The 9,724-nt window shown below is 38.3% G+C and overlaps 1 protein-coding gene across 10 annotated transcripts in view; it reads right to left on the reverse strand.

The window, feature by feature from the left end:
- Positions 1-9,724, reverse strand: part of SLC12A6 (solute carrier family 12 member 6) — a 108,097-nt gene that overhangs the window by 78,470 nt on the left and 19,903 nt on the right. The gene's annotated exons all lie outside the window — the stretch shown is intronic.

Raw genomic sequence — 9,724 nt, forward strand, 5'->3', positions numbered from 1 at the left:
AAATGTGAGGAGTGGAGAGCTACTAAAGACTGTTGGATTAAGGGTTGGGCACGGTGGCTCATGCCTGTAATCCCAGCACTTTGGGAGACTGAGGTGGGTGGATCACTTGAGGTCAGGAGTTTAAGACCAGCCTGGCCAACATGGTGAAACCCTGTCTCTACTAAGAATACGAAAATTAGCCGGGCATGGTGGTGCATGTCTGTAATCCCAGCTACTCTGGAGTCTGAGACAGGAGAATTGCCTGAATCTGGGAGGCAGAGGTTGCAGTGAGCCGAGACCACTCCACTGCACTTCAGCCTGAGCAAAGAAGCCAGACACTGTCCACCTGACCAAAAAAAAAAAAAAAAAACCAGATTGTTGGATTAAGTCAAGTTCAGATTTCTCAATTTTTAGTGCCATTTGAAAGAATATTCTACATTTGTAAATACTCTATGCGAAATAAAAAAGCAATCCAAAACAAAACGGTAGAAGAAGCAGTTAACTTTCAATTAATTTTGTTAAATCCATGAAGATAATAGAGCTTAAGAAGAACTAGTAACTACTGAAAAAACAGAGCAGCCTAGTTCAGAAAACACAAATAATTACATATATGTTTAAAGTAGAAACAGCGTGGTGTGGTGAAAAATAATGGCTTTAGAGCTACACAGCCCTTATTTTGAATTCCAAATCTGTCACTTAAATAATCTGCCTAATTTTTTGGCACCTCACTTTCCTCATTTTTAACATGGTGATAATGGTTACCTGTCCTGATTGTTGTGAGGATTAAATAAGCCACAAACCAGTGCCTGGTTTGAACACTGGCTCTGCTACTCACCATGCTCAACAATGGTAGTTGGTATTTTTACTGAAATGTTGATGACATTTTCTGGGTAAAATTGTTTCCTCTTTCAGCCTGGCCAAAGCAAGAAATTCTCGATTCTTTAAATTTACCAGCTTATAATCAATTTGTTAACCTATGCCATATGTCTAAATTCAGCCCGAAATTTAAAAATCTTTTGAATATTTTATAATACACTAAAATTACACTTAATTATTTTTATATTCCTAAATATTGCTTTGACTATAGAATTTAAAAATTAAGCAATATGCATATTTTATAGCAATTTTTATCTTTATAGAATTAAATCAGTTGAAATCTGGTGTATCTCTTGTGGGGCAAAAGTAGCAGACAGTTGACAGAAGGTTGGTATACTAAGCTAGAAAAATTTTGGAAGTGAGAGATTCTAAAAAGCCGATGATAACAGTGCTCAAATAAGAAATCAAAGTGTCTGAGATTGTAATATGAGAAAGAAGGGTCACAATCTAAACAAAGTTTTAAAATGTAAAAATCTGAAAGGAATCAAATTTGTATTCTTATATTAAGGTCTTAGATATAGTAAACAGAATTGGGAAGATATTTCAGAGAGGTATTAGTCTTTCTGACAATGGCTGGATACTGCGGGTTGGGGAAGGAGGCAGGAAAACATGCCTTACAGAGCCAACTTAAAAAAAGGATAAAGTTTTGATCCTGAGATTTTAAAGCGTGCAGATCTAAATTTCCGTTAGTTAGGCTGGTAAAAGCCTCCCATGAATTGTTAAAAGGACTAGAAAATAAAAGGCTTTTCAATCACTACAGAAAAGATTTTTATTGACACAGAGAAGCTCTTTAGTTGTCTATTTCAATCTATTTTAATGTTAGTGAATACAAAGAGATTTTTTTTTTTTTTTTTTTTTTTTTTTTTTTGAGACTGGGTCTCACTTTCTCACTTTGTTGCCCAGGATAGAGTGCAGTGGCATGATAACGGATTACTGCAGCCTCCACCTCCTGGGTTCAAGCAATCCTCCCACCTCAGCCTTCCGAGTAGCTGGGACTACAAGCACACAACACCACGCCCAGCTTGTGTGTGTGTGTGTGTGTGTGTGTGTCCCTGTGTCCAGGCTGGTGTTGAACTCCTGGGCTCAAGTGTGTGTGTGTGTGTGTCCCCGTGTCCAGGCTGGTGTTGAACTCCTGGGCTCAAGTGTGTGTGTGTGTGTCCCCGTGTCCAGGCTGGTGTTGAACTCCTGGGCTCGTGTGTGTGTGTGTGTGTGTGTATGTGTGTGTCCCCGTGGCCACGCTGGTGTTGAACTCCTGGGCTCAAGAGTGTGTGTGTGTGTGTGTGTGTGTGTGTGTGTGTATGTGTGTGTGTGTCCCCGTGTCCAGCTGGTGTTGAACTCCTGGGCTCAAGTGTGTGTGTGTGTGTGTGTCCCCGTGTCCAGGCTGGTGTTGAACTCCTGGGCTCAAGTGTGTGTGTGTGTGTGTGTGTGTGTGTGTCCCCGTGTCCAGGCTGGTGTTGAACTCCTGGGCTCAAGTGTGTGTGTGTGTGTGTGTGTGTGTGTGTGTGTGTGTGTGTGTGTGTCCCGTGTCCAGGCTGGTGTTGAACTCCTGGGCTCAAGTGATCTGCCCACCTTGGCCACCCACAGTGCTGGCATTACAGGTATGAGCCACCAACCCCAGCCAAATCACCTTTTTTAGAACATAAGCTTTCATGGGTAACAATTATTTAGTTAATAGTCTAACATCCTGTGGATTCTCAATAAAATTTAAACCCCATTTAATAGAAATTTGTCTCATAGTTTGCTCTCCTACCATTTGTATTACTTGTGAGTTACTGTTTGGAGATGCTCTTCAATACCAGTACAGGTTCCTCTCTCTATTGTGCTATAGGTCCATTTCTAAAAATTTCCTTAGAACCTTATTTTAAAGGAGAGAAAATCTTCTAAATGGCAATCTGTGTCCAGTGAAGGCAAGTTTATCAATTCAAATCTGCCTAATCCATAGGCAATATAAGATTTGAGGCGCAGGGGAGAAAATCTCGAACAATTATTTCACAAAAATACTAACCATAATATTTATTTTTATTTTTTAATACATATATTTTTAGGCTAGCCAAGTGAAGCAGTGGAAATAAATATCTAAATAAATGAATGAATGGAAATTCATATCTGATTAAGTAAATGCAATAATCAGTAAAACTTTGTTATATTGGTCCTATTTTTAAAAATCACAGTTTCGATAACGCTCACATCAAAATCTGTGGCTCAGGCACATTAAGATATAAAGTAATCTCTTCTTATTAGTAAAAAGCTAGGATTTGGCATCATGGTATAGTGGAGAGCACAAAGAATTTATAAGTTGAACATTGGCTCTGCTACTCACCATGTGGCCTGAGGCAAGTCACTTATTCACCAGCCTCAGATTATCACTAAAAAGGCAATAACCACCCACTATCCCACAGAGTGGAGAAAGGATGAAATTAAAAACACTTCCATAAATGGCCTCAATCTACCTCTCTCCCTCATCTCTTATCTCTTTACCACATGCCCAATGTGCTAACTGCCCTAAACTTTTATTTCCCATGTGCTATACCCTGCTCTCATTCCTTTGTATTGTTCTTTTTGTTTATCATTGCCTCTAAACCTTCCTGCAAGAATTGTGTCCCTTCCTCTGAGATACCTGTCCAGGGTCCCGTCCAGTTATTATTCTATCATCTGTTATCCAAATCTGTTTCTTTTTCTTATTAGACCACTAAAGGTAGTTCTTATTTTTGAGTGCTGTCACATATGTATTAAGTGCTTTATAGATGGTACATAATCCCATGTAATCCTCACAACCACCCTGTAAAGCAGGTGCTGTTATTCTCTGTTTTATCAGTGAAGGAAAGTAGTCCTTGAGAAGTTAAACAGCTTGGCAAAAGTCACTCAAGTAATAATTAATAACAAATTATCACTACTAATAATTAGTAGGACTGGGATTTAAAGTGAAGTCTCTGACTCTCATTCTGCTGCCTTTGGTGGGGATCCTCCCGTACATCTTATACTTCTGTAGCCTTAGGAAAAAAGTAAGTACAATACCTGACATATTTATACTGAACATGTGTTTGGTGAATAAAAAAGGCAGGGAGCATGTCTTACTCACTGAGTTGCTTATTATGTGCCATATTTTTACCTTAGGACCTGGAGATACGAAAATGATCTGATGAAGTCCTCAAGGAGTTTATAATCAGTGTACCAGGGGAGAGAATCAAGTAAACAGATTATTATAATACAGTGTGTGGTTAAGTACTGTTTCTGAGCACAGGCTGCTGAGAAAACAGAATGGGTAGGAAGAAAACAGTCAAGAAAGACGTAAGGAAAGTCCGAGTTTCTGCTTTTCCCTTCAAAACCCAGGGTTTTGAAATTAAGCAGGGTTCTAATATACAGGCATACCTTGTTTTATTGTGCTGTGCTTTATGGTGCTTCACAGATACTTTGGGATTTTTTGTTTGTTTACAAATTGAAAGTCTGTGGCAACCCTGTCAAGCAAGTCTTTTTAGTGCTGTTTTTCCAATAGCATGTGCTCACTTCATGTCTGTCACATTTTGGTAATTCTTACAATATTTCTAACTTTTTCATTATAACTATACTTGTTTATGATGATCTGTGCTATTGAAATTGCTGTTACTATTGAAATTGTTTTGGGGCACCATGAACTGTGCCCACAGAAGACTTAATCCATAAATGTTGTGTGTGTTCTGACCACTCCATCAACCAGCTGCTTCCTTTTCCCTCTCCCTCCCTCTCCTCTGGCCTCCCTATTCACTGAGACACAACAATACTGAAATTAGGCCAGTTAATAAACCCACATTGGCCTCTAAGTTTTCAAGTGAAAAGATGTTGGACATCTCTCACTTTCAATCAAAAGCTTGAAATGATTAAGCTCAGTGCGAAAGGCATGTTAAAAGCCGCCAGGCCAAAAGCTATGTCTCTTGCACTAAAGAGCAAGTTGTGAATGCAAAGGAACAGTTCTTGAAGGAAATTAAAAGTGCTATTCCAGTGAACACATAAATGTTAAGAAAGCTAAACAACCTTATTGCTGATATGAAGAAGGTTTTAGTGATCTGGATAGAAGATCAAACCAGCCACAACATTCCAATATGCAAAAACCTAATCCAGAACAAGACCCTAACTCTCTTCAATTCTATGAAGGCCAAGAGAGTTGATGGGGGTGCAAAATAAAAGTCTGAAGCTAACAGAAGTTGGTTCATGAGGTTTAAGGAAAGAAGACATCTCCAAAACATAAAAATGCAAGGTAAAGCAGCAAGTGCTTTTACAGAAGCTATAGCAAGTTATCCAGAAGATTGAGCTACGATCAATGATGAAGGTGGCTTCACTAAACAACACACTTTCACTGGAGAGGAAGCAGTCTTATGTTGGAAGAAGATGCCATCTAGGACCTTCATAGCTAGAAAGGACAAGACAATGCCTCGCTTCAAAGGACAGGTTGCCTCTCTTGTTAGGGGCTAATGCAGCTGGTGACTTTAAGTTAAAGTCAATGCTCATTTACTGTTCTGAAAATCCTAAGACCCTTAAGGACTATACAACAAGCCAGGTGTAATGGTGCACATCTGCAGTCTCAGCTACTAGGAGGCTGAGATAGGACAATCACTTGAGCACAAGAGTTCAAGGCTGGCTGGGCAACATAGTGAGATTCCTGTCTCTTAAAAACGAAAAAAAAAAAAAAAAAAAGGTTTATGCTAAATCTACTCTGCCTATGCTCAGCGGAACAACAAAGCCTGAATAGCAGCTAATCTGTTTACAGCATGGTTTATTGATTTTTTTTTTTTTTTTTGAGACGTAGTCTTGCTCTGTTGCTTAGGCTGGAGTGCAGTGGCCCGATCTCAGCTCACTGCAACCTCCGCCTCCTGGGTTCAAGCGATCCTCCTGTCTCAGCCTCACAAGTAGCTGGGATTTACAGGCATATGCCAACACGCCCAGTTAATTTTTGCATTTTTAGTAGAGACGGGGTTTCGTTATGTTGGCAAGCTGGTCTCGAACTCCTGACCTCAGGTGATCCACCCACCTCGGCCTCCCAAAGTGCTGGGATTACAGGTGTGAGCCACTGCGCCCAGCCAGTTTACCGAGTATTTTAAGCCCACTGCTGAAACCTACTGCCCAGGAAAAAAAGATTTCTTTCAAAATATTACCGCTCTTCAACAATGCACTGGTCACTCAAGAGCTCCGATGGAGATGTACAAAGAGATCAATGTTGTTTTCATGCCTGCCAGCATAACATCAACAACAGCATCTTTGATCCATCTGCAGCTTATGGATCAAGGAATTATTTCAACTTCCAAGTCTTATTACTTATGAACTACATTTTCTAAGGCTGTAGCTGCCATAGATAGTGATTCCTCTGATGGATCTAAGCAAAGTACAGTGAAAATGATTCACCATTCTAGACGGCATTAAGAACATTTGTGATTCATGGGAAAAAGTAAAAATATCAACATTAGGCTGGTGAGTGCAATGGTATTTACAACTAACTGATCATAACCAGTTACAGATTCCTTTGTTCCTTCTCTCACTCCTACTCCTTCACTTGACCAGCCTTAAAAAAAAAAAAAAATCAACATTAACATTGGGAAGAAGTAGATCCTAGCCCTCATGGATGACTTTCAGGGGTTCAAGACTTGAGTGGAGGAAATAATGCAGATATGGTGGAAATAGCAAGAGTACGAGAATTAGAAGCGGAGCCTGAAAATGTGACTGAATTGCTGCAATTTCATGATAAAACCTGAATAGATAAGGAGTTGCTTCTTATGGTTGAGCAAAGAAAGTAGTTTCTTGACATGAAATCTGCTGATGAAGATGCTGTGAACACTGGTAAAATGGCAACAAAGGATTTTAGAATATTCCATAAACTAAGCAGCAAGGTTTGAGATGATTGACTCCAATTTTGAAAGAAGTTCTGTGGGTAATATGCTATCAAACAACGTTGCATGCTACAGAGAAATCTTTCATAAAAGAGTCAATTCATGCAGTAAACTTCATTGTTGTTCTATTTTAAGAAATTGCCACAGTTACCACAACCTTCAGCAGCCCACCCTGCAGCAGCCATCAACATTGAGCCAACACTCTCCACCTCCACCAGCAAAAAGATTATTACTCACTGAAGGCTCAGATGATCATTAGCATTTTTTGGTAATAAAGTATTTTTTAGAGCCAGGAATGGTAGTACATGCCTGTAGTCCAAGCTACTTAGGAAGCTGAGGCAGGAGGGGAGGATCGCTTGAGCCCAAGAGTTTGAGTCCAGCCTGAGTAACATAGCAAAATCCTGTCTTTAAAAAAAAATAAAAATAAAAATAATTTTTAAATTAAGGTATGTACACTGTTTTTTAAAGACATAATGCTATTGCACACTTAACAGACTACAGTATAGTATAAATAAATATCATTTTTATATGCAGTGGGAAGTCAAAAATTCATGTGACGGCCAGGCGCAGTGGCTTACGCCTGTAATCCCAGCACTTCTGGAGACTGAGGCGGGCGGATCACGAAGTCAGGAGACCATCCTGGCTAACACGGTGAAACCCCATCTCTACTAAAAATACAAAAAATTAGCCAGGTGTGGTGGCATGTGCCTGTAGTCCCAGGAGGTGGAGGTTGCAGCGAGCAGAGATCATGCCATTGCACTCTAGCCTGGTGACAGAGCGAGACACCATCACAAAAAAAAAAAAAAAAAAAAAAAAAAAAAAAAAAAAAACAATTCATGTGACTCATTTTATTGCAGTGGTCTGGAACTGAGCCCACAATATTTCCAAAGTATACCTGTACCTTTTCAAAAAATTAGATTATCTACATTCACACTTCTATTTTATCTCAAATTCCTCATCTGTCCCGTTCAAATAAATCTCATATTTAAAAAACACATTTTAAAGGATGATTTACATTCTAAATATGTTCAATTTATATGACACTACATATTTTTCTCTCCATATAAATTCAGAAGAAAAAACAATGAAAAATGCTACTGGTTATATAACTGGCCAATGTTGGAAGTGCTTGCGAAAAAACCATGATCAATTTAAGATTTTTTTTTTTAACTTAGGAGAACAAGGGGATAAAACTCATTGCATGAAAGCAACTGCTCCAAAAAATCATGTTATCTTCAAAAATATTTTACTCCTAGGTTTAAAAAAACAAATAACTTTTAGATTGTTCTGACATACATTTCCCTCCTTCCTACCCTTGAATTTAACCTTATAATAAAGGCAAGTGCAATTTAGATAATATACTACCAGCAGTTGTTCACTTGCTAAGCAATAGTTTATTCAAGTAGGTATTTTCTGGGCTGTTATGGAAAATGCCAAAGTAAAAACGCTTATTAAATTCAATTTAGATTATATCTGTCACTTCTTCCTTGTTAAAAGCAATTACTATGGAAGAAAATAAATTACGCCTAATAATGTCCACTCATTACAAAGTTGGGTACTATCAAAATTTTATGGCTTTTACAGGTAGTTGCTAACAGATTGAATGATTTTAACACTCTCTTATAATCTGAAGAAAGCAAATTTCTGCAAACATAATGGGACTAGTAAAGATGAAATAATAAAAAACAGTAGAGGTGGTGGAGAAAGCAAATTTAAAAAACAAATGAAATGAGGTACAGATGGACTTCGTTTGCAGCTTATGAAATTAACGAAGACAACAGCAAAGACAAAAGCCTAAAGGGATTAAACTGTAAGGGTGGAAAACATAAGCAAAGTGCAGCTTCAAATACACATTAGCCTTACTATCACATTTGGGATTAAGTAAAAAATAAGTAAATAAATAAATACGCACAGGCCTGAGACAGAACCTAATTGAGCTGAAGTTGAGTTGTAGAGAAACATATTCAAGTTCAAAGCAGATTAAACTTGCTTTCCACTTTCCATCATCCTATTCAGCAAAATGAAAATAACCTTGCGGACAAAGAGTTTACATAAAATCTTTTTTCTGATATTCCCCTAATAAATTATCTCACTAGAAGGAAAAAACAAAAGGAACATTTTCCTTAAAAGTTTGCATCTTCAAACAAGATTCATAAAAATTCTCGAATGGTTTTAAGAAAAAGATAACCAACCGCTATTGACACCAAGGAATTGCAATGTGTTACATGCTATAAAGGAAAGTGAGAATCACAGAATCACGGAATTAAAAGTAACTTTGAGGCCGGACGCAGTGGCTCACACCTGTAATCCCAGCACTTTGGGAGGCAGAAGTGGGGGATCGCTTGAGGTCAGGAGTTTGAGATCAGCCTGGCCAAAAAGGTGAAACCTTGTCTCTACTAAAAATACAAAAATTAGCCGGGCGTGGTGGCAGGCATCTGTAATCCCAGCTACTCGGGAGGCTGAGGCAAAAGAATCGCTTGAACTCGAGAGGCGGAGGTTGCAGTAAGCCGAGATCACCCCACTGCATTCCAGCCTGGGTGACAGAGAAAGACTCCATCTCCAAAAACATAAATAAAATAAAATAAAAGTAATTTTGAGAGCTTATTCCCTTATTCTTAATTCATATAACTAAAGAAGCTGCTCACAATTTACAGACTTGAAAAATAAGGGGCTTCAAATTACAACTATATTTAATACTATAATATTAACAAAGATTTAATTGCTTGTTTAAAAATTCAAAACCACAATTCCTCTAGCAAGTGTGAACTGTTACCATTTAAAGAAAATAATAGGGTTAATCACATTCATCAAATACTTTTTTTAACCTGATGCTATGCTAGTCACCACAATGACCATCTCTTGTACTTTTGTTCTGCCATTAAAAAATTCTTAGACCATTCACTATTGAATTATAGTTTAAGCTGGTAAACTGAGGTAAAATACTGAATAACCTGAGAAATCACAAGTACAGTCAAAGTCCACGGTACAAAACTACTGAACCATGCTCCCTCTTT

This window comes from Pan troglodytes, chromosome 16 (assembly GCF_028858775.2).
Source record: "Pan troglodytes isolate AG18354 chromosome 16, NHGRI_mPanTro3-v2.0_pri, whole genome shotgun sequence".
Lineage (NCBI taxonomy): Eukaryota > Metazoa > Chordata > Mammalia > Primates > Hominidae > Pan > Pan troglodytes.